Below are 27,161 nucleotides of genomic sequence, written 5' to 3'. Positions count from 1 at the left end.
GGTGTTATATTGCATAGTATCATGACTGAAAGTTTTGGAAAGGACAGCTATGGAACACATTTTTATACACATTTCACTACCTGTTAATTCGAAGTTCACTACTGTTCAGCATAAAACGCGTTTCTTCTTTCAGCTTAATAATCCATTTTTTATATATATTTTTGCAGGAGAAATTATTTATGAAATTAATGTGCTATAAGCAGTTGTTCATTAAATCTATGTCATTTATGAACGTGATGATATATACTCTACTTGTGTCATAACCTTGCTACAGCTGACTCGTGACAAATGACATTACACATTTTCATTTACAGGAACAACCCAGAAGCAATTTTTTTCTTTTTCTCTTCTTGCTTTCCCTTATAATTACCCAAAGCAATGCATTGCTAACAAAAAAAAAAAAAAAAGGTATTACCAGTCCCAAATAATAATACCAGTTTAAGAGAGTTCTGAGTAATTCTGATTAGCTCTGAATAGTATGTCACTTGAATAATGAATGCATAGATACTATGCGCATAATTTCATTACTGTATTGGGATGACCAATGATTAATTAATAATGCTTTGTAACTGGGAAATGAATGCTACTGATTACTGTATTGAGATGACCAATGATTAATTAAAATGCTTTGTAACTGGGAAATGAATGCTACTGATTACTGTATTGGGATGACCAACGATTAATTAATAATGCTTTGTAACTGGGAAATGAATGCTACTGATTACTGTATTGGGATGACCAATGATTAATTATCAACATTATTCTGTAATACTATGTTATCGACTACCTCCTGTTTTAAGTAATGACTTCTGATGATTTGTAATTAGAGAATGAATGCCAATGTTCTCTGTAAAATGTTCTCTGTAAAATGAATGACTTCTATGATTCGTAATTAGAGAATGAGTGCCAATGTTCTCTGTAAAACAATTAATGAACATTTTTCTGTAATACTACATACATGGTACAGAAATGTTCAATAACTGGGCTATGACTGCCGCAAACTACTAATGTAATTCCCAATGAAGACTAGTATGTGACTTAATGTCCTTCACCTTCTGACCTAACTACCTTGAATTACTGCAATATCCATTTGTCCTGTATATCCTCTTGGTCATGGAACACTATATTTGGTTTTTGCACTAATTCCACGTTGGTGTGCCTAGTAAGAGCGTGGTGTTGACACGACATGCTGTCCACCACCGTGAGCGATGGAGACGTTATTATGGTCCCACTGTTTGGTGTACCTGATGTACTGCCAAAATGATAACATGGAATATTACTACGACATTTCAGTGTCTTGGCTACGCTGATAAACACTTCTGGGAAAAGAACTTCAGATTGTCTCACTTGGTGTTGTACTTCTGTGGAAAGATATGGACTTTCAGTGCAGCTGCGTGCAACCTAAAGTGCTACAACCATGATGCAATCCTTCCCTTTCCTATCCTAATTCTTGTAACATAGTGAAAATCATTTTTTTTCGCTAACATCATTTGTATTCATGGCCTATACATTTTTTTTCGATTTGCTGATATATTCTGAACTACAGTGCGTGTGCACTTTTGTCATTATTCTAACATGATTTCTACTTATTGTACGAGGGCAGTTCAATAAGTAATGCAACACATTTTTTTTCTGAAACAGGGGTTGTTTTATTCAGCATTGAAATACACCAGGTTATTCCCCAATCTGTTAGCTACACAACACTATTTTTCAACGTAATCTCCATTCAATGCTACGGCCTTACGCCACCTTGAAATGAGGGCCTGTATGCCTGCACGGTACCATTCCACTGGTCGATGTCGGAGCCAACGTCGTACTGCATCAATAACTTCTTCATCATCCGCGTAGTGCCTCCCACGGATTGCGTCCTTCATTGGGCCAACATATGGAAATCCGACGGTGCGAGATCGGGGCTGTAGGGTGCATGAGGAAGAACAGTCCACTGAAGTTTTGTGAGCTCCTCTCAGGTGCGAAGACTTGTGTGAGGTCTTGCGTTGTCATGAAGAAGGAGAAGTTCGTTCAGATTTTTGTGCCTACGAACACGCTGAAGTCGTTTCTTCAATACACTTCAGAGTTGATCGTTTGACCATGGGGAAGGACATCGAACAGAATAACCCCTTCAGCGTCCCAGAAGACTGTAACCATGACTTTACCGGCTGAGGGTATGGCTTTAAACTTTTTCTTGGTAGGGGAGTGGGTGTGGCGCCACTCCATTGATTGCCGTTTTGTTTCAGGTTCGAAGTGATGAACCCATGTTTCATCGCCTGTAACAATCTTTGACAAGAAATTGTCACCCTCAGCCACATGACGAGCAAGCAATTCCGCACAGATGGTTCTCCTTTGCTCTTTATGGTGTTCGGTTAGACAACGAGGGACCCAGCGGGAACAAACCTTTGAATATCCCAACTGGTGAACAATTGTGACAGCACTACCAACAGAGATGTCAAGTTGAGCACTGAGTTGTTTGATGGTGATCTGTCGATCATCTCGAACGAGTGTGTTCGCACGCTCCGCCATTGCAGGAGTCACAGCTGTGCACGCCCGGCCCGCACGCGGGAGATCAGACAGTCTTGCTTGACCTTGCGGCGATGATGACACACGCTTTGCCCAACGACTCACCGTGCTTTTGTCCACTGCCAGATCACCGTAGACATTCTGCAAGCGCCTATGAATATCTGAGATGCCCTTGTTTTCCGCCAAAAGAAACTCGATCACTGCCCGTTGTTTGCAACGCACATCCGTTACAGACGCCATTTTAACAGCTCCGTACAGCGCTGCCACCTGTCGGAAGTCAATGAAACTATACGAGACGAAGCGGGAATGTTTGAAAATATTCCACAAGAAATTTCCGGTTTTTTCAACCAAAAATGGCCGAGAAAAAACATGTGTTGCATTACTTATTGAACTGCCCTCGTATATACATTTTGTGATTTGCTGATATATTCTGAATTTCAGTGCGTGTGCACTTTTGTCATTTTTCTAACATGATTTCTGCTTATTGTATATACATTTTGTGATTTGCTGATATATTCTGAAATACAGTGCATGTGCACTTATGTCACTTGTCAACATGATTTTTTTTGCCATTATGTTTATTTGTTGTGAAAATGCTAAAGAATTTTTCAGTGCGTGTGCACTTATGTCATTTGTTAATATGTTTTGTACTCATTGTACTCACATTTTGTTATTGCCTAACATGTTCTGTACTCGGTGCATGTGCACTATATTTACTTCATGTTCTACACCTGTAAATACCTGTATATTCTGTGTTTGTAAAGTTAATTAGTAAAGAAAAAATTTGTTGCTCATGGCAAGTCCAAATGACTCACCATCGCTGCCAAATTTTTGCCCCCCCAGTGGAGGGTTATGAAACGCGTATGTATTCAGTACCAGCGATGGCGAGGCATGACAGAATCTCTGACCAGAGAGTTGTTTATCGTTGCTAGTCTGCGCTTGACTGCGTGAGAGTTCAGTTGTGAGTTGGACTCAGTCGAAGTAGTGTGTGAGGAGTCGGCGGGCGTCGACATGGGTCTCTGGTCAAGGTTCGGGACGAGGTATATCGTTAAATAAGGTAATGAAGCAGAATTGCGCACATCTGATAATGTAATGTATGTTAATTTTAATTAATTTGTTCAAGAAATGCCCCAATAATAATTTTGTTTTCAAAGCAATCGTTTTTAAGAAAAGAATCATTTCAATTGAAACAATATTTCCTATGCTTTTCCTCCCAGAATAAATTTATCAGATTAATTATTGCACAGGGCCTAAGGTCAGCGCAGCTGCCCTTATAAAATTTATCAGGTTGATCTTAACATTAATTTTGTGGGGACTTAAATTTTTGCACATTTTTATTATCATTGAGTTTTATTACTGTCCAAAGCTAACATTTGGCTCTATTTCATTATCATAGACTTTTCTTTTATTTCTGCTGGGAGGTTACATTTAGCACGATGCCCATTTACATTCAATTATTGTCCTTTCCAAAATTTTGTGGGAAGGTTACACTACTTAAAAGACAGACAGCAATGTGTTGTCTGCGTAAATGAAAAATCTTCCTGGAAACATGTTTCCTCGGGAGTGCCACAAGGATCAGTCTTAGGACCACTTTTGTTTTCTTTATATGTCAACGATATTTCGTCGGTTCTGTCCTCCTGTAAATATCATTTCTATGCCGACGACCTCCAGCTGTGCCTAAGCGTCAGACCTGAAGATGTAAACACTGAAATCGCTCAGATGAATGATGATCTGCCTTCAGTGGTGACATGGGCGACAAACCTGGGGCTTAAACTAAATGCAAAAAAGACGCAAGTAATCTTAATAGCCCATCAGAAATTAATAAGTTCAGATTTCCGCGAACGGCTACCTTCTATTCTGCTCGACGGTACTCCAATACCATATCAGAAAACAGTGAAGAAGTTGGGTGTAACTTTGGATGAGCATCTCAACTGGGCGGAGAATACAGTCGCAGTGTGCCGAAAGACGTCTGCTTGTCTCTATGCTCTCAAAAAGTTTCGGAACATATTTCCACAGGACTTGAAACGCCAGCTCGTGCAAGCACTCGTTCTACCGAACCTCCACTATTGTGATGTGATTCAACAAGGCATGAGTAGTGAAAACAAAAGATGGCTAGAGCTAACCATGAATGCCTGTGTGCGTTACACCTGCAACATTCGCCGACATGATAATGTTAGTGCTTCATACTCCGAGCTAGGGTGGCTGCGGCCGGACAATTGCGTGACTACCACACTCTATGTCTACTTCACCGACTCCTCGTCGCGCAAGCACCCCAGTACCTTGCTTCAGAGATTAAAAACCTGTCATGCCATCATAATCGAAACACGAGGTCACTCTTATTTGGTATCCTAACTGTGCCCACTCACAAAACAAAAACTTTTGCAAACTCATTCTCAGTTGCCGCTGTCCGCCTCTGGAACAAACTGCCCCTTACCATGCGCAAAATTCAATCTCCTGCTGCTTTCAAGAAGAAGTTGAAGCATTTCCTACTATCATCCTCATAAAGTTCTCCACAAAATTAATCTACAAGGCCGATCCTCTCATCTGTCAAATAGCAAAGCTAGCGTCTCCTATCTTGCTCCTGAGATGGCTTCCTCTTCATCTATCTCTATTAGCCACGCAATCTTCTTTTCCTTTATATTTCCTTAATTATGTCTCATCATGTCTCTCTTGTGGTGTCACCGCCAGACACCACACTTGCTAGGTGGTAGCCTTTAAATCGGCCGCGGTCCGTTAGTATACGTCGGACCCGCGTGTCGCCACTGTCAGTGATTGCAGACCGAGCGCCGCCACACGGCAGGTCTAGAGAGACTTCCTAGCACTCGTCCCAGTTGTACAGCCGACTTTGCTAGCGATGGTTCACTGACAAATTACGCTCTCATTTGCCGAGACGATAGTTAGCATAGCCTTCAGCTACGTCAATTGCTACGACCTAGCAAGGCGCCATTATCATTTGCTATTTATCTTGTGATGCATGTACCGTCAGACCGATGTTCACAAATTATGGATTAAAGTTAAGTATTCCATAAGCTCCGTACTTTTTTTACTAGACTCAATTCCTTTAACTGTTCCAGACCTCACGCCAGTCTGCGTGAGCTAAAACGCGTGCCTTTCGGTTACCCGTCATTGTGGATTGGCTGTCTTGCCAGTCCACAACATCTCTATTCTTCTCCTCCCTTCACCATGAGTCTCCCTCATACTCCCTGCTGCCAGCACTCCTATCTAAAATCTGTCTCTTCAGTAATGTCTAATTATAACAGTACTTATGATCTACGAATATAAACTCTATATGTATGTATTTTCCAGGTGTACCTTTCTAATTGTTTATTTCACTTTTTGTACTAGATGTAGTTTAACATGCCTACTAAAACATATGAATGTAAAATAACTAGAATGCCTGGTTAGATGTAAGAGAGGACCTGTTGGCCCTAATCTTGCCAGGTTAAATAAACCAATATATAAAAATTAAATAAAATTAATATTTATCGTACGGCTTTACCAGTGCAAGTGCGGTATTGCCATCGTAAATTTACATAACATTACATATGAATACAAATATACATATACACATACATAATAATATAAACAGAACAAACACCAGTCATTATTAAATCTGAGCAAAGGTGAAATATAATCACAGCTACAATTCGTCAAAAAGTTATGTCCAAATGTGACGGCCATATAATGGCAGCAGGGCTGGCCTCCACGAAGTCTCTCCAGTCACCACAGAATCTTCGCAGTGGGAAATCTTGCACTAGATGTTGTAAAGTTTGTTCATCAGTTTCACAGTCACACATTGGGTTATCATTGGCGCCCCATTTTTACAGCATGGATTTAGTTCTCGCATGTCCAGTTCTCACATGGCTAAGCTGGCTCCAGATTTTACGAAGTAGCTTCATTACTGGGAGTTGTTGGCTGGCGTCCTCTATATTGTGTCGGTTAATGTCACTATTGTTCCACTTGCTTTTCCAGGATTTGTGACACTCATAGGTATTTCCTTGGGCAAGTGTTCTGTCTTCCCATATTGGCGCTCTTGATTTAAGGCGATATCGACAGCGGTCATCTAATACTTGGTGTATCGGTAGTAGTCTTGCCTTATCTGCATGATTTATTTTTTGCCATACGTCAATTGTTGCCTGCTGTCTACGGATTTCAGGCGGAGTGATGTTTGAGAGAACATGAAGCCATTATAGAGGTGTTGACTTTAGTGTCCCTGTTATTGCCCTCATGGCTTCAGTGATCTGGGCGTCAATCTTCCTTACATGGGCACTCCTGCTCCACACAGGGGCACAGTACTCTGCCACGGAATAGTGTGATATTGCTGCAACACGTAGTGTATTTGCATCCGCTCCCCATGTAGTACCTGTTAATCTCTGGATGATGTTATTTCGGGTTTTCAATTTCTGGCTGCTTAGTTCCAGATGTTTCTTGAAGGTAAGTGACCTGTCAAGAGTTATACCTAAATATTTGGGAAATTTATTATGTTTAATTCGTTTTCCGCAGTAAGTAATAGTTAGTTCTATGTCTGCTAGTCTGTTATTTAAATGGAAGGCGCAGGTCTCTGTTTTATTTGGGTTTGAGCACAGTCTCCTTTTTTGTAGTACTGGTTTAGTACTTGTAGGTCAGCAGTTAGAGTTCTTTCACCATCTTCTAGTTATTTGCTTTGAGTAGCTATAGCCATGTCATCAGCGTAGCAAAACTTACTTGACTCAGTGTCTATCATGTCACTGATGTAAACATTAAAAAGCAGTGGAGCCAATACAGGTCCTTAGGGGAGTCCGTTTTTTATTCTTTTTGACTTGAGGCTTTGTGACCCCAGGTTTACTTTGAAATATTGGATTTTCAGCATTTTTTCCAACAGGTTTGTCAATTTCAAGCATGGAATCATGTTGGCAAATTTCAGGATAAGACCATCTGTCAATACCGTATCATAAGCTGCACTGAGGTCGACAAAGACTGCTGGTGTTTTCAATCCTTTTTGGAATTCCGATTCTATGTATGATGTGAGGGCTAACACTTGTTCGCAGCAGCTTCGATGCGGTGATGTAATGGTCAGAATTTCTGCCTAGCAATCAAGAAGACCCGGGTTTGAGTCCCAGCAGCAACACAAATTTTAATACATTTCGTCTGTCTGGATCATTATCGTCGCATAATCGTAAATGCAAGTGTGTCACTTTTGGCGTTGTGAATTAGAAGGATAGTAACGGTAGCGACGAACTGCAGCGATGATGCCAACACTTGTCATGTTTATGTAGTTTCTAGATAAGAATTATTGATGCAACTCCTTTCGTGTAATCGTCTAGAGACATTTGACAACCACTGTCTGTTAAATGTCTTTAGTACTACCCCACACGCATCCGTTTTACTTCTCAACGTTTTAACACCTAAACACTTTACGCGGCCGCTCCTCTGTTTTGTTACCTTCTATACAGCTGGAAAGAACGTTCTTGGACCATCAACTATCAATGACGTTGTAGCCGTACACAGGCCTACCACATCGGTCTTTATCATGTGTGTGTGTGTGTGTGTGTGTGTGTGTGTGTGTGTGTGTGTGTGTGTGTGTGTGTGTAATTTTTTTCTCTGTTAATATTTCTCGACGTACATCTCTCCACGTTTCTCGGTGAGTTCTTCTCACCTTTTGGCTGGCTTTTCAATCAAAAGCCTACGTTCAACCTCATAAATCTGAACTGCTAACACATTGACTGCAAAATTTCCGTTTCAGATATATTCAGACTAATTTGTTCAATGCGTTTCAGCTCGATTGTAAATGATACAGATTACCTTTAATTTCCATAAACCTAATTTCGTGTAGCTGGTTGACAAGAGGAATTTACCTACACATTCTCTTAGCTATTCCTTAGTCCAATGGGGGGTGGAAATGTGAAAGTGGAACACGCTGTAAGCGGCTTTTCTTTTTTTGGAAAATGCGTTCTCAGTACTGCGTGATTCTTCATGAATTTATTCTGTAATTCTCTTGTAAAAACGAAATCATAAATAGTTTTTGTTAACAACAGTTTGCTAGTTAAACTGTTACTGCTGTATTTCTGTGTGTACAAAATCAGAAATGAAACGTAGTGCTTCTATATTAATGGCACTTTAAAATTTTTTTTTAAAAAAGGAGCCTTCTTATTGCCACCGGAAGAAAGTCAGTTTCCTGGAACTTGGAATGTTACTAACACAGTAAATTATTTATATTCTAGTTTGCCTCGTTATTTTTCGCAGTGATGAGGCTGGCAGTATAACTCTGTGGTATCACAATACCTTCTCAATGTTTTGAACAGAAATAAGTTACACAGAGAAAGAGATTTTTTTCTGACAAATGTGAGACTCGGCAGTAACTACGTTTTCGGTTTTCACTCTTCGAATATGTGATGGTAAGTTTATTTCTTATGGCTGGAACTAAAATTGCAGCAACAAGATCCTTCAGATAAGAACTACCACAATCACGGATTTAAGGAGTTCTCAGTGAGCACCAAATACAAGGGACAGATAGGAGAGGAAATTTCAAAATTATTTTCCTTCCCTCTTTCATTTACCCTACTAGATGAGTACTTGGCGATGTCCTGACTTGAATTTATTCCAATCTTCTGTTAGCCCATCTCCTTCTTCCACCACTTTCTATTTCCTCCCTCAGTCCCTGTCGATCTTCTCCACCCCTCCCCCCCCCCCCCCTGCCCCACTTTCTCACCATCTTTTCTCCTTCTAACTTCTCCCCCCACATCTATCTCCTTATCTAAGTTTACCGCCCCCACCCCCTCTCTGATCATTATCTGTCCCCCCCTCTGTCCATTACCTCTGCACCCCTGTCTCTGCCCATCCCCACCTCTCTCGTTTCTCTGTCAATCTCCTCCTCTCTCTGTCCCTCTCCTTTTCTCTGTCAACTTCCCGTTCCCCTCTCTCTGTTTATGTCCACCTCGCCATTGTCTATGTCCGTCTCCTCCTACCCCATTCTCTCTCCATGTTATTAGTCCCATTAGGATGCTGCTTGTTCTTACCCCCACAGTATTTCTTTCCAGATAGCAATATGTGTACCAAGCGTGGTTAAAATAGATCAATGGTGCAGGAGCTCTTTACCAGCGACTTTGTCTGCGTATGCACGCGTCACACATTTAACTCATTGGTTCTTTGACACTTTTCAGCTGTGTCTCTAGCGAATATAGCCCTGCAGTTTCGTTTCCACGCAGTTCAATGTCTAGGACGTCATATCTCGCGACAGTGATGTAATTTTGCAGTGACATTCAGTGTCATAGACTTATGTCTTATTCGGCAGTTTTACAGCATGAAAAGCGAAAATGTAGTAAGCTATCAACGTTTTTCGTTTCATCATTTTGTGGATGGTGTCAGTGAGAAAAAGTCTCGCAAAGGTTTGAAATTATATGTAAAGTCTGTTGCAAGTCACTATGCTCTGATTATCATATACTGGATGGTATCTTGTAGGTATTTCAGAGTTGTGAGCTATGCTTCTTTTCCACCCCCTCCACCCGACTCCTTTGAGAGGGAGATAGTTGTTCCCCCCACAGTGGGTGCTTCCAGGCAGTAAGTGATAAATGTATACCAAATTTCGTTTAAATCGGCCCAGTAGTTTAGTAGGAGATATGGACCATAGCAACATACATACATACATTTTTATATGTATGGATTTGTTTAGTTAGTTTCCGTCCATCACTAGGAACATCATCATATTACCGTAATGGCTTGTGACTAGGACATAGATATTCAGAAGACTGCACGTATTGTTTATCACATGGTTCGCGCAGCCAACTGTTAAAGCTGCGACTGCAGAGTGCGTGGTAGCCTACTTATCAAATACAGCAGGGGTCAGCCGGCGGCCAGGAAGTCGCGGCTCTTCGGAGAACTGAGACGGGCTGTTTGGCAGGCTGCGACCCGTCTGCTTAGTATCAACAACAACTGCCTGCCCCGCCGAGTCGTATTTCCGGGAACTGGAGACGTGGCTCTGCGCACTGCTCTTACCTGCCTGTTCGCTCGCAAAGTAAACAGCGAAACATTTCTCTCCGGGAGGGACTTGGAACGTTCTGTTAGCTCGGGTTCTACGAAGATAGAAGAAACAGCCGTTGAATCGGAAATGAAAAAGCTGTTGCGTTGGTGAAAATAAGAGAAGTCTTGCAGAATCACCTTTTTACACGAGTCTACCGTGAAAAGCTGACTGAATCAGAAGGCAAACGTAAAAATGACACCCAACAAACAATTTATTATGAAGAAGTGGCAGAAATAGAAATAAAAATGTATCTGTTCCCGTGCATTTCAACAAGTTGAGATTTTTCCACCACAATCGTTTAGTTTTTCTTATTAGCTTTTCTGTTTCTTATTGCAGTCGGTGCTTCAAGAAAATGTATTCTAACGCAATGAAAGTTCACAGGATCGCCAAGTGACGAAATGCACGCGTGCACTGCCACAAAAGGCCCCTAACATAGAAAGAGTACAGTAGCAACTTAGAAGCAATCTATCAGATGGCAGCTCCAGGACTCTTCGGTAATGAACAATCCTCAGGTTTATCCATAATTTATGTGTCAATTTCAATTCGAGTTACTTGTATATTCAATCGCGATTTAAACCACTGACAAAATTTCTGAGAAAAAAGGAGCTTCACGATAATAATTCCTAAGGTACTGAGGAACCAAAATTTGGAAACGGATTTTGGCTGCTGTCAGTTTGAGAGAATGGTAGCTGAAACACCCGCTAAACCCGCAGGGCAGAGCAGGTGATTAGGATTGTGGAAAGCATCAGATAAGGTGTCGGTCAGTTTCACTTCAAAATTGTAATTTATTGTAATTTAATAACACAAAAAAATGGCTCTGAGCACTATGGGACTCAACTGCTGTGGTCATTAGTCCCCTAGAACTTAGAACTACTTAAACCTAACTAACCTAAGGACATCACATACAGCCATGCCCGATGCAGGATTCGAACCTGCGAGCGTAGCAGTCTCACGGTTCCGGACTGCGCGCCTAGAACCGCGAGACCACCGCGGCCGGCTTAATAACACATTTAAACCAAAACGGCACATAACCGAACCTTTACAACTAAGAGTTTCAAAATCCAATTCTTTCACAGCTGAAGGCCTCCAAACAAGAAATCTTAAAAATCAACAAGGTAAATTTCAAATGACTGAAGACACGCAGTTAAAATTGGAAATATAATAATTAAAATATATATTTATATATCATAGCTAGCCTGAAAGCCTGAAGGCAAAAGTGGATAGAACAAACATAAACAAGGTACAATACCAATGGCTGAAGCCCACAATTAAATTTCAAGATTTTAAAATATATTACCATAATCTTTTAAGGCAGAAGGCTGCAATGTTTTCGCTTAAGGGGAAATTTTAAGAATAAGGCTTTAAGCGGTTGAAGGCCCACAGTTGATTTTCCAAACATTAAAAAAATTGCTTAAACTTTAAGTTTTAAGTGGCTGATAGCGCACTAAATGAAAAGATAGCACAACAGTAACTTTCAGCAAAATATCCACTTTCCAGAATTCGAACTTACTTATACGGGCTGAAGGCCCTCGATTTACATAAAACACAATTAAAAAAAAAAAACATTGCCTATAATAGATTACCAACAGACCATTAAACACCCATGAAAAGGACAGTGTAGACAACGGCACTCAGACGCCTCCAGGGGGGGAGGAGAGCTGCCCTCGAAACATTAACATTAACGTTCACTTAGGTGAGACAGGTGGTGGGCCCAACTACACTTGATCCGTCGGTAACCCAACCAAGAGACAGTCACGGACCGACCGACCAGAAGACTTGCTAGCCACCAATCGGTACATGACCTCAAGGACCAAACTCTTAAGGACGTAATTGTCCACAATGAAATATGTATTAAGCTGTCAAAACTACTCATTGTGTTGGACAGTGACAGCAGCTGAGGAAAGGACACTGCCTGAAATTACGTTAGTGGCCAGGGCAGGTAACCAGAACACTAAAGGCCACAAGGCTGAAAATTCTACTGGTGCACTTGAACTGAAGTGAACCAATATAGTTAATTCCACCGCACAGCGGCTCGACTTCACCACTACAACCACTTGGTGTTGCTCACAGGAAAAGCTCCCCAACAGCGAACCACCGAAACGAACGACACAAGATGAACGGATGTGGCTTGGATACTTAAGACACCATTCAACTTTGACGTCCTGGGTCGGTGAGCCACAAGCTCGTAGCGATCGGACAGCTCCACACACGCTCCGACACTGCTCAGGGACCGCCAGTGGACCCCGCCGACTGCGCCGCGTAGAGATGTGCTCCCTGGTCGCACCAACCGACCGACCGCACTCAGAATGCCGACAACATCTAAAACAGTCGTCAGTGGAAATAACGGCAACTACACACACAACCTGACAAACACTTCAACGAAGATCTGAATGATACCCAACAGTAACTAAGCACGCACGAAGACAAATCGGGAGTCGATGCAGACAGACACAACCGACCCATGACCCATCGGCGAGCCAAAACGCGTCGTCCGGTAGGACGACCGACCGACGATCCACCAAGACCGTGGCCCGGCTCAAGTGATGCGTGGCGGCAATGGTCGGGCGAGCCATGTCGACGCAGACCTCACTGCTGCTCCAACCCGACTGCACTAGTGCCGCATTGCAACTCCCTGACTGGCAGGTCCGGACTGCGCTCCAGACGTGTTCCAACTTACTGGCAGGCCTAACTCGCGACCCGAACTGGCCTACGACAGACAACGACCGGGAAGTAGTAGCAGTCGAGCAAAGATACTACGAGAGGGGATATATCGATTCGCGCTACTAGCGCCGCTCACGGTGAGGCAGAGCAGCAACTCAGTGACACCAGATATTTAAATTAACGTAGTGAGGTGGAAGTACGTTAAAAACAGGGTGTAAAATACATGATCGTGGGAACATGAGCCACGCACGGCTCAGTAGCATCCAATAAAAACTAATTCAGCTTTACAGGTTCATTCTTTCTTATGGAGGCGTAGGGATACCGTGAAAATCTCTTTTCCGTCAGTTGGGACTGTGTCGGGATAGGAAACCCTTGTCGGCAAAAAGACATGTTCAGCTCCATTGTCCCTTTCCCTTTAACGTGGCTGCCAATGACTCTAACTTTTGAAGTCGGAAATTTACAGGGGTGTGGCTCCAGGTAATGCACTCGCCATGTCCTGCCCATTCAGTCCGAGCTTCGAGTCGGGAAAACAGCTGCAGCTTCGTCACCATCGTAGTTCCCTCTTGCTGCAGTCGTACACCGCCTTGCAGTTAGTAGCAGTTTATCTGGTCATCAACCTGAACAGATAGCAGCAATGTCGGTCGTGTACACACGTAGATTCGTACGCCCGCGCTAAGACATGTATCTCAAACTGTGACTGCAAACCAACGGCGCCAGCCGTATGGTAAAGTTGACTGAAACCTACCTCTTTGTTACTTTGATCTGCTCTGTTGGTTTGGTACTCAATTTGTCGCTTGATCAGAGTACATAGTGTCTATCCAGATAGCTGAGTGGTCAGTGCGACGGACTGTCATACCAAGGGACCTGGTTTCGATTCCTGGCTGGGTCGGAGATTTTCCCCGTTCAGGGATTGGTGTTGTCTTCACATCATCGTCGTCTCATCCCCATCGACGAGCAAGTCACCGAAGTGGCGTCAACTCAAAAGACTTGCATCAGGCGAAAGATCTGCCCGACGGGAGGCCCCATCCAAACATTTCATTTCAGAGTGCCTACCTTTCGTTTCAATCTGTTTGCTTTGCGTCGTTTATCACCACGCAACGTCAGTGAAGGCTGCCCTCGGTGATATAATATCGTTTGTTTAGTGCTAAATTCAAAATATATCAAGAATAGTTCAAATGGCTCTGAGCAATATGGGACTTAACATATGAGGTCATCAGTTCCTTAGAACTTAGAACTCCTTAAACCTAACTAACCTAAGGACATCACACACATCCATGCACGAGGCAGGATTCGAACCTGCGACTGTAGCGGTCTCGCGGTTCCAGACTGAAGCGCCTAGGACCGCTCGGCCACAGTGGTCGGCCAAAATAGATCAGTTGTTTTGTTACTCACTTCCTTCTTATTAGAGTTGTGTTATCACCCACCTTTCCTAGTGCCCAATAAATCAGGGACACCCTGCACGTAGGAACATTATCAACGTGGCCTTACCTGGTCGAATGCCGTTAATATTGCGTGCTCAACTTTCCCCAGCTGGGATTACAAGAGCTGTGGAAATATCAGGTATCTGTACCCTTTGAGACTGTGCACTGAGTAACATCGCTGTTTTCTGCAACAGGACACTGAACTCCAGAGTCCCCCACTTGACTTAATAAGATCCTCACTTTCCGTTCCACACTTGAGGCACTATATCTTTTTCCTGTTTTTTGATCACGTACACAATACCTAAGCCTTTTAACTGAATTTTTGTCGATCTGTGTAGTTTGTGGTGTGGCGGGTAAAATTATTTATTAACTTTTAGTTGTTGTTAGTTTATGTAGTTCGGGGACTTTCTCACGCGAGTTTGGCAACTATTTTTGTGGTCACTCAGAAAGCGATGGAGAACATACTGACCATATTTTCCAGTCTGTACGTCCATATTCTGGTCCAGCAAACTGAAAGAAATGTTTCTATTCTCTTTATACTTAGCGGAATGAGGACTATAATTATAAATGAAGGTATAAAGTTCCGTTTGATTCGTATATTCAGTAAAATATCTCACACACAACAATTTGTAAGTACCTATATTCAATGAACAGTAAATCTTTCTATCCTAAACAGCACTATTATCAGAATGAGATTTTCACTCTGCAGCGGAGTGTGCGCTGATATGAAACTTCCTGGCAGATTAAAACTGTGTGCCCGACCGTGACTCGAACTCGGGACCCGAGATCGAGTCACGGTCGGGCACACAGATTTAATCTGCCAGGAAGTTTCAGCACTATTATCAGTTCACAGGCGACCGTTACGGTACGATCCTACCAGATTGTCTTTCGCCCTGACTACTAATACTCAAACAAATGTTCGACATAAATGCTCGCAACAAAAGTGGAAATAATAGTCACCACTTGCCACGCGGATATGAAGAATTCACGGACGACACACTAACAGATACTTTAGCAAAATTTAAGCGATCCAGGACGGTGTACAGTCGTCGTGAGTTCACTACCAGCGATTACAAAATGGTTCAAATGGCTCTGAGCACTATGGGACTTAACATCTGAGGTCATCAGTTCCCTAGACTCAGAACTACTTAAACCTAACTAACCTAAGGACATCACACACATTCATGACCGAGGCAGGATTCGAACCTGCGACCGTAGCAGCAGCGTGGTTCCGGATTGAAGCGCCTAGAACCGCTCGGCCACAACGTCCGGCCACAGCGATTACAGAAAATAGACATTTTGTCACAGTTTATCTCTGACGTCATCCGATTGAGAGCGCAATCCAATGTTTCACTGACGCCGATCTTACAGTGGCTAAGTGAGAAGAGAACCTTTCTCCTGCCTCTCGGGCTGTATTTATGTATGTGCAGCAGAGAACGGCCAAGGGAACATCAGCTGTCATCTGACTCATGCACACGGCAGCAATCCCTGAATGACAGCTTTCTCGGACACATAATCTTTAATAACAAAGTTATGAATTAATTTAGAATCTTCTTAATTTTTACCTGCGTTCAGGTAAGTTGGTTGAAATCGCAGAAAAAGTTTCAGCTCGCTTGAATAAAATCTTTGCGTTCTAGAATTTGTAGAGTGGAACTGACGGTACATCGTTAGCCCTGCACTATAACTTAAAAGACTTTGTACTGGCTGTTATTAATATTTCGGTCGTAAAATTTGTTACAGTTCTATTACTCAATAAGTTTTCTCATGTACTGTAACCAAAATTTTCTTTCATTGAAATTACAGGTACTTAATCTATTACAAAAGGGGATGTTTTAATTACAAATTTGGTTTTCATTAAATTACTCGAAAACTATTAGAGGTAGCTTAACGTGGTCTCTTAGTTATTATATTTAGGCTGAACTGAAGCATCATGCAAATTTTTACATTTCTAAGTCTAATATTTAGCGCCTTCAACTTTTCTTAAAAACCTTAATTCTGATTATAATTTTTATTCTATCCTGTTGAAATTTGCACCATTTATTTTTGACATGCACTGGCTCATTATGACCAAATTCTGGCTTTTTATTTTTGTTACTTATTTGTTTCTTAAAACGGTAATTTTATGAAAACTATTGATTTAATTAATTTAGAAGGTTATTACATTAAAGTATATGTCGACAAAATCTGAAAAAGAAATTTGGTTCTTTAATTTTGTACTTAATTATGGTGCAGTACTCGTGCGTTACGCGCAGACGCATTATGGTGACGTGGCGCAAACAGCAGTGAACTGGGGTGAGTTCCGGCACACTCGCTCGCCTCTGTATCTCACAAGCGACACATCGCTTGTTTCGCTTCAAGTTCTTTATAACATTTAAACGCACATTGTCTACTTTTGTAATAACATTTTACCCCTTGCGAAGAAAACGCAGTTACCAAGTCTTCCATGATGTTGAGTTCCTCTCTTCTACAACGAGAAAAGTGACATGTGTAGCGTACCGTTTGGTTTCAGTTGTACCAGACACAAGTCATATCACTACTGGTCATGTTTTAGAAGCATGTCTTCTGCCAGTCGTTGGATCTCGTTATTCACTACAAGAGACCTTGGCGCACATAACAGCGGCACTGGATGAATGGACACTCAGAGGCATCGGTTACAAACAGCGGGCTGGGTCTAGCACATGTTCGATATGCTCTTCGGGGAGAGATTCAGTCGAGGTCTACATCTACATCGACATACATATTCTGCAAACCAGTGCGAAGTACATAACACACGGTAGTTATCATGTTACCACATACGAGGTGCGACAATAAAGTAGTGAGGCAGATTTTCTTTGCAAGATGTGGCAACCCTGCAGCCTTGCGTAGGCACTATATCTTTGTCCTTGGTCTATAAGCTGCTTCTAGTCCAAGTGGCAGATCGATGCAACTGCTCAGGCGTGAGTTGCGCTGTAATAAGTTAGCACGTGTTTGTGTCTCTCGTCACAGAAATGGAACCGCATAATATTGCGCAACGATATGCCATTTATTTTTGCGTTAAATTGGGTGAAAACGCGACGACAACTTACAGTAAGCTTCAGTTGCTTTTGGAGAGGAGGTTATGTCAAGAGCTCAAGTTTTTCGTTGACATAAAATGTTTGGGGAAGGCAGAACGAATGTTGAAGATGAAGACCACAGTGGACGACCATCAACCTCACGGACAGATGTCAACTTGGCCAGGATGCGTGAACTCGTACGATCTGATAGAAGATTATCCGTGAAAATGACTGAAGAAAAACTGAACACCAATCCAGAAACGGTTCGTCTAATAATAACTTTAGATCTTGGTATGATAAAGATTTGTGCCAGAATGGTCCCCAAAAATCTCACACCACAACAGCAAGGAACACAGAAAAATGTGACAGCCGATCTGTTAGAGTAAACGGAAATCAATCCAGAATTGTTGAGCCGTGTTATCATTGGTGATGAAAGTTGGTTTTTTCAGTACGATACAGAGACCAAACGCCAAAGTTCGCAATGGTGCTCAAAGGGATCACCCAGACCAAAAAAAGCTCCCATGTCAAAGTCAAAAGTGAAATGCATGCTTGCGTGCTTTTTTGGTTCTAAGGAAATTGTTCATAAAGAGTGGGTGCCTCCTGGACAAACAGTTAACCAATATTAGTACAAATAATTTTTAGAAAGGCTTCGTAAAAGAGTTCTTCGTATCCGTGCCAAAATTGCTGATAATTGGATTCTGCATCACAATATTGTGCCATCCCATACTGCTCTGTCAGTACAGTAATTTTTAACCTCAAAACAAATTTCAGTACTACCACAGCCACATTATTCACGAGATATCGTTCTGTGCAACTTTTTTCTATTTCCAAGAGTCAAAACGGCGATCAAGGGACACCATTTTCTAACAACACAATATGTCCAAAAAGCTGTGACTAGAGTCTTGGAGGATATTACGGAACATGAGTTCCAGAAATGTTAGAATCAATGGCAGAAGCGCTGGAAAAAGTGTGTGCAATCAGAAGGGAACTACTTTGAATGAGACAGCACTAAACTTGACTAAAACGGTAAATAACTTTTTTTTTCACATCAGTCTCATTACTTTATTGTCGCACCTCGTGTTGCAGTTTCTTCCCCTTCCCATGGTGCACAAAATATGATTATCTGGACGCCTATGCATGTATTGAAATTAGTCTAATCTTGTCAGGGTCGCTAGGGAAGCCATACATAGGGATGTGAGGAATATGTCTAAGTTCTTCTCCTAACTCTTGTTCTTCAACTTTTGAAACTACAATTTCGAGGGTTTATTTTCGTATACCTTCTATACCCTCTAGAGTCTGTCAATTCAGGTTTGTCAGCATCTCCATGCCTCTCTTCTGTGAGTCAAACAAACGTGTGGCCATTCGTGCCGCCATCCGTTGTGTGCGTTCTGTATCCCATGCTAGTCCTACTTGGTAGGGTTGTCGCACACATGAGAAGTATTCTAACATGACAAACTGCCTGTTGGCTTCTGTCTCGCGTTATTCGGCCGACGTTTGACTATTTCACTGACGTTTCGCCAGCACGAGTGGTTGGCATTGTCAAAGCTTCACACTCCATTGCTGGTGGTGGAATTCGCAGCTGCCAATTATATGTACCTGGCGCGCCAACGTCAAAGGGCTTTTCTGTGGTCATTTCCGGTTCGGTTCTCCTCTTGCTACTTGCTACGATTTTCCTCTGTAGCACAGGAATCTAGGATCCGTTCGCCTTGAGGCTTTCTTCTTTCTTGTTGAAGCTATTTTCATGCCTGTGTATTTATAAAATGGTTCAAATTTCTCTGAGCACTATGGGACTTAACATCTATGGTCATCAGTCCCCTAGAACTTAGAACTACTTAAACCTAACAAACCTAAGGACGTGACACAACACCCAGTCATCTCGAGGCAGAGAAAATCCCTGACCCCGCCGGGAATCGAAACCGGGAACCCGGGAAGCGAGAACGCTACCGCACGACCACGAGCTGCGGACTGTGTATTTATATAGCTACTCCGAACAAGCGGGTGTGATAGTTTTATCTACAGCGAGAATTTTCGTGTCGGTGAATTCTACCATGTGGTCGGTCTCACACAGCGCATACTTCTCCATATGCCCCAACCTGCAAAGCCACTTATGTTCTGTGATCCTGGTGTTGATTCATCGTCCAATCACTTCAACATAAGCTTTTCCGCATGTGCATGGTACGCAGTATATTCCTGACATTGCAAGTGGGTCCCTTTTCTTCTTTGATCTCTTTGATCTTCTTTGTCGGTTTATAAATAGTCCTTCGCTATGTTTGCGCAGTATGCGGGCGATTATGTCCGTCTCTCTGGGAGTGAACAGCAGTAATTACGTACCCGACACGTCTGTTTCCGATGTGTCGCATCCCTGAGTGTTACACTCTGTTACACTTCCTATATAACAGGTGGAGTATAACTGGTGGAGTACCCATTGCTCCTCAGAACGCTTTCCAGGTGTCGAGCCGGCCGCTGTGGCCGAGCGGTTCTAGGCACTTCAATCTGGAACCGCGCGACCGCTACGGTCGAAGGTTCGAATCCTGCTTCGGGCATCGATGTGTGTGATATCCTTAGGTTAGTCAGGTTTAAGTAGTTCTAAGTTCTAGGGGACTGATGACCTCCGATGTTAAGTCCCATAGTGTTCAGAGTCATTAGAGTCATTTGAATCATTTGAATCATTTGAATCCAGGTGTTGCATTTCGCGTCTGAGTTGCTGCGGCTCATATTTACGTCCTGCTCGCACTGTGAGCGTATTAATATCTCTTTTCTGGTGCGGGTTGTGGTTTGACAGTTTGTGCAGGTATCCCTCGAAGGCTCAGCGAAATCTTGGATGATGATGGATGTTGCATTTCGTAACAAAATGATTATAACAACTTTTTATTTTAAATTACGTCATTCATACGATTTATTTTCTTTACATTTTTTATTCGCGGAAGACTGCAGCGATCTCTGAACGATGAGGGTTCATGGTCCTTATTAATATGAACGTGCATGAAACTTACGTTTTGTTTCTCATGCTTTACTTCCTCTCTTTGATTTTCAGCATTGTTTCATAGTAACAGGCCGTTAAACTACATATAAAAAGACTATTTGCTCATCATTTCATTTCAAATTGTATTTTCATATATCTTTGAACAACGAAGACAGCGTTGCACATATTTAATTTATAGTTACACTTCACGTCTGAACACAAGTGAGACTGGCATAGTGTACACTTACGAAATTTCTAAAACAGGAATATTAGTTCGGGGGAAAATCCACCTATCAGTCGCTTAAAATCGTTATCAGCTTTCAGGCCTTATAAGACAAAGTCCTCTCATCTTCGTACGCAATTAATTTTTTTCAAAATTTAGACATTACGATGTTCCTTTAACAAACATGTGCATTTGTTATATCTACGATGAAAAGTTATTTTCTGTTAAAAATCTGTGACGGTAATAGACGACCAATTCACTTTCCTTTATTTATGTGAAAAGATAGTCTGGAAATCGAGATATTCTGACTGTTAATTATCGCTTTTCCTGTGCCCTCCAAAACGAGTTGAGTGTCTGTAGACTGGGAAAACTGTCTGTTGAATCTCGGTCTCACGTTAATTAACTGTATTTCGATTTTTCCGATGCATTTTTGTTTCCACAGGTACTGAGGCTTATTTTTATTTCTTTTTTTAACAGTTATAGATGTGAAAGGGTATGTTCGGTAACCATATGTAATAGATACGTTGTCTCTGTAATAAAAGTAAAGAAATGTACATAACCGCTAATCTAATAAAATATTACAACTGGATCGATTTTGTCTAAGAGTCTTTTGTTCTGTTTTGAAATTCTCGTTCGGTGTACTGTGATGTAACAATTGATGCTTCTCTACGAAAGACGACCACAAAAAGAATAGCGGCTAGATATAATGCTAAAGAGATATTACCAAAAATCTCGAAAACTTCTTGAACGCTTGACGTCAAATTTTTACGCGATACTCTAATAAACACTCGGACAGATAAAGGAGCGAAATAGCAAAAATCTTGAAAGGTTCTTGACCGCTTTACTTCAAACTTCTACGCGGTGCTCTAGTAAACATTCGGAAGGATATAGGCTACATATTCTCTTATCGACAATGTACAGGTTTTCTGCTAAAACCGATCGCTAGAGAGGAAGTGCTGTTCTGTGAAAATTAGCAATTTCATACTTTTTCTCGCAGCCGGTTTTAACAATGGCAACATCATTTAAACCATTAGACGATCCTTTCACCTCATCTCCCCTGCCCTGGCGTACGGGACTACAAGTCCCACCGCCACACCTTCACCTGCCCATGTTAGGCAAAATTCTTCTGCCTGACTCATGTAGTACTATCACCGTCAGAGGGTGGTACGGGACTACAAGTCCCACCGCCACACCTCCAAAGTGAATTGCAGTGACGGAGTCACTGCCCTGTGGAAATGTACTGCCTCACCAACACAGTTAGACCGCAATAGACCGGTGATGCTGTATTGTAACATATCACCCCGGACTACAAGTCCATGTTTAAAAAAAAAAAAAAAATACTGTTTCTCTTTCCCGCACGGGACTACAAGTCCCACCGCCACACCTTCACCTACCCACGTTAGGCAAAATTTTTCCGCCTGACTCATGTAGCACTATCACCGTCAGAAGGTGGTCCCACCGCCACACCTCCAAAGTGAATTGCAGTGACGCAGTCACTGCCCTGTGGAAATCCACTGCCTCACCAACACAGCCACACCGCAATAGAGCGGTGATGCTGTATTATAACATATCACCCCGGACTACAAGTCCATTTAAAAAAAATAAAAAAAAACTTTCTCTCACATATAGTTGTCCTCTGTATATCTAATTTTAAACAAAACTGTGTACACAGCATTGTCACTTCCTCGCAATCGGTTTTAACAGAAAACGTGTATGTTGGGAAAGTTGTATTTAGGGCTTACGCTTTGAAAACTACTACGCGGTCTCACTCGACGTAATGCTGACCATTCGCAGAAAAAAATTATGCCAAATTCTGTCACCGAAGCTACGATCCTCACAGATCCCGCAGCTGGAGAGATATCTCTCATATGCCGTGTATGAACGGTCCCAACCAGTTTACTCATTCAATTTAAGCGAATCAAGGTACCGTTCGTAGTAACGATAAAGGAGGCTAGGCACGGAGAATCAAAGTTGTAATGATTTACCATTGGAGTACTTTTAGCATGGTCAAATATGTTTGCACTTTCACTAACTCTTACCATACTGTGTCCCAAAAACTAAAACTATACTGTATGCTATAAGAATATAGGCTATACATTTCTAACAACAACTGCATACACAACAACATAGCGAGCAATATAGCAGCTGTCCAAATGTGGTAATATCGTGCAGGGCCCCTTCTAGCACGCAGAAGCGCCGCAACACGACGAAGTATGGACTCATCTTATGTCTAAAGTCGTACTGGAGGGAACTGACACAATGAATCCCCTGCAGGGCTGTCCATAAATCCGTATGAGTACGAGGGGTTGGAGACCTCTTCTGAACAGCACGTTGCAAGGCATCCCAGATATGCTCAATAATGCTCACGTCTGGGGTGTTTGGTTGCCAGCGGAAGAGTTTAAACTCAGAAGAGTGCCCCTGGGGGCCACTCTGTAGCAATTCTGGACGTGTGGAGTGTCGCATTGTCCTGCTGGAATAGCCCAAATCTGTAGTAATGCAGTCCGCAGCTCGTGGTCGTGCGGTAGCGTTCTCGCTTCCCACGCCCGGGTTCCAGGGTTCGACTCCCGGCGGGGTCAGGCATTTTCTCTGCCTCGTGATGGTGTTGTGTGATGTCCTTAGGTTAGTTAGCGTTAAGTACTTTTAAGTTCTAGGGGACTGATGACCATAGATGTTAAGACCCATAGTGCTCAGAGCCATTTGAACAATTTTTGTCGTAATGCACAATGGACATGAATGGATGCAGGTGATGAGACAGGACGGTTACGTACGTGTTACCTGTCAGAGTCGTATGTAGACGTATAAGGGGTGCCATATCACTACAACTCCGCACGTCCCACACCATTACAAAGGCTCCACCAGCTTCAACAAGTCCCCTGGTGACATGCAGTGTCCACCGATTCATGAGGTTGTCTCTATACCCGTATACGCGCATCCGCTCGATATAATTTGAAACGAGACTCGTCCGACCAGGCAACATGTTTTCACTCACCAACAGTCCAATGTCAGTGTTGACGGACCCCGTCGAGGCGTAAAGTTTTGTATCGTGCAGTCACCAGAGGTACACGAGTGGGCCTCCGGCTCTGAAAACCCGTATCTATGATGTTTCGCTGAATAGTCCGCACGCTGTCACTTGTTGATGGCCCAGCATTGAAATCTGCAGCAATTTGCGGAATGGTTGCACTGCTGTAACGTTGAACAATTCAGTCGTCGCTGGTCCCGTTCTTGCAGGATCTTCTTCCAGGCTCAGTGATGTCGTATATTTGATATTTTACCGGATTCCTGATATTCACGGTACAGTCGTGTATAAGACACTTGTCTTATACAGGCGTGGCCGACCTCAGCGTCGTATTGTGCCTGCTTAGATATCTGTACTTGAATCCGCAAGCCTATACCAGTTTCTTTGGCACTTCAGTGTACAATAGGAGGCCATTTAAATAATTGAAGAAATTTTTCTTACTGTTGGTTGGACGTTGCCCCTTTCGTTAACTGGTATTTCAGGATATTACATCAAGTTACCTTGCATTAGGAATCTGGAGTGCACTCAACGACTGTGATATGACTTTCAAAATGATTGTAGCGCAGCAAATAGTCCATTCCTTTCAGGCTTTATTAAAGCAAATCTAGATTTCTTGAATGAACTGCGACAGAAGCTCGAGCAGCAGAGGATTGACGTACTAGGACGTATGTTGAAACTATGAAATAGTGCACTGATAATGACTAGTCACTAGCCGAAATCTACATTTACTTTAATAAAACCTGAAAGGAAAGGACGACTGATTGCTGGCTTCATCATTTTGAAATTCAGGAAACTAATTCATAGAGTAACTAAAAAATAAAAAGTTTTATGTTCTGAAGATTTGTACATGTACTGTGTAAAAGAAATTTTAAAAACAATAAAAGCCAGGAAAGAAAACATACGTCTTTGTCATTCTCATTCTGTTCTAGCCTTTCCCCCCGCGGCTTCGCCCGAATACGCTTTGGACAAACAATTATATTACACACATCTCGTCGCCCTCCCCCCCCCCCCCCCCCCCCATTTCTCTGTCAACCTCTTCCTACGCCCTTCTCTCTGTGCAGGAGACGTGGAGAGTGTATTTATTCCAATCTGTAATTGTAAATGAAATAATGTGAACTGTTTTTGCAGTGCCATGTCGAGAGAATGGTGGTGTTGGTGGCTTATGTCGATAGCGCTTCGCAGATGAAGCTTTCCCAAAGTGAGGACTTTCCCTGCGCTGAATCGACTTTTGGAGTGGTTTAGGGAAATCACAGAAAGCCAAAACCTGAATGGCCGGATCTGGATTTGAGCCGTCGTCCTCCTCAAAGGGAACCCGGTGTAGTGACCACTGTGCCAACGCATTTATCTCAGAAAATGTGATAAGGAAAGGTAAAATTTTCTTATACCATTAGCGAATTTACAGAAAGTACGCCGCAATACACTGAAACGTATCAGGGATGTAATGCAGAGAGCTAAAGATTATTTCCAACTTGTAGAGAAAAATGAATGCACTAATAAGAGCTGAAAGGTGGCAGTAGTTCAGAAGGAACTAAGGCAGGGTCGAAGCATAGTATTGAACCCGTATGCCAACGGCCTTGCCGCAGTGGTAACACCCGTTCCCGTCAGATCACCGAAGTTAAGCGCTTTCGAGCTGGGCCAGCACTTGGATGGGTGACCATCCAGTCGGTCGAGCGCTGTTGGCAAGCGAAGTGCACTCAGCCGTTGTGAGGCAAACTGAGGAGCTGCTTGATTGACAAGTAGTTGCTCCGGTCTCGTAAACTGACATACGGCCGGGAGAATGGTTCAAAAATGGTTCAAATGGCTCTGAGCACTATGGGACTCAACTGCTGAGGTCATCAGTCCCCTTGAACTTAGAACTACTTAAACCTAACTAACCTAAGGACAACACACACATCCATGCCCGAGGCAGGATTCGAACCTGCGACCGTAGCAGTCGCACGGTTCCAGACTGCGCGCCTAGAACCGCGAGACCACCGCGGCCGGCCGGGAGAATGGTGTGCTGACCAGATGCTCCTCCATATCCGCATCCAGTGACGCCTGTTGGCTGAGCATGACACGGCGGCAGGTCGGTACTGTTGGGCCTTCATGGCCTGTTCGGACGGAGTTTAGTTCAGTTTTTATTTAATCCGTACGTCGAAAAAGTAATAAAAGAATTTGGAAAGGGAAGTGAAATTATGGATAAATAATGAAGAAATTGGGGGGAGGGGGGGGATTGTCGATGTATTACAAATCTGTTAAAGATGGCAAAGGACAATGAAGATCAGCAAATCGGGATGAGTATTGTATTGAAAAGAGGTTTAAAAGTGAATATCGTCAAAAGTAAAGGAAAGGCACGGAAATGTAGTCGAATTACATCAAGTGACGCTGACGGAATTAAATTAGGGAACGAAGTAGAACTACTAGATCAGTTATACATTTTTGGCAGCAAAATAAATGGAAACAGCCGACGTAGAGAGGATATAAAATGCAAACTGGCAGCAACAAGAAGGGCGTTTCCCAAAAAGCGAAATTTTATTAACATCGAATATAAATTTAAGTGTTAGGAATCATTTTGTGAAAGTACAAGTATGTAGCTGAATTTTAGCCTGGTAGGAAAGTAAAATGTGAGCGATTAACAGATTAGGTAAGAAAATAATATAAGATTTTGAAATGTGGTGCTATAGAAAAATTAGATAGGTAGAGAGAACGGCTAATGAGGAAGCACCGAAACGAACTGGGGAAAAAAAGAGCACTGTAGAACAACTTGCTAGGTAGCATCACTAGTCAATTTGATTACGGACGGAAAGGGGAGGTGGCGGCGGAGGAGAGATTTGGAGAATTGTAGAGTGAGACGAAGACTTGGGAGCGGTCGTGGTTTTGGGCTGTGATAGTTACGCAGAGAAATGATGGACCACGTTGGAGAGGTGCATCAAACCATGTTTGGGCTGAAAACAACAACAACGTGTACTGCTACTATTCTCCCAACGAAATCAGTTACGTGATGGTCTCACTCACCGACGTTTCGCTCCAAGGAGTCTCCCATATGCCTGAGAGTAATTCAGACGCATTCACTTTTTTGTATCCCGCCTGGATAGACGGTGCGTGGGTCTGCTCCTGTGAAGTGCTTCTGTAATACAGGCCGAGAGTGAAGGAAGCGAGTAGGGGCAGGAGAGGTGAAGCACTTCGGTACCGATGGTAACATTAACACTTTTAACCCTTTCGTGGGCAAAATTATTGAGCAGTGTTTTTTAATGAATGGGGAGCAGATAATAGTTAACAGATAGGTATATTTATCATACAGAATATCAAATTTGCTCCAACTGTGAAAGTGAGGTCACACAACAAGGTGGGAAGTAT

This window comes from Schistocerca americana, chromosome 4 (assembly GCF_021461395.2).
Source record: "Schistocerca americana isolate TAMUIC-IGC-003095 chromosome 4, iqSchAmer2.1, whole genome shotgun sequence".
NCBI lineage: Eukaryota > Metazoa > Arthropoda > Insecta > Orthoptera > Acrididae > Schistocerca > Schistocerca americana.
This window is presented reverse-complemented; position numbering follows the sequence as displayed.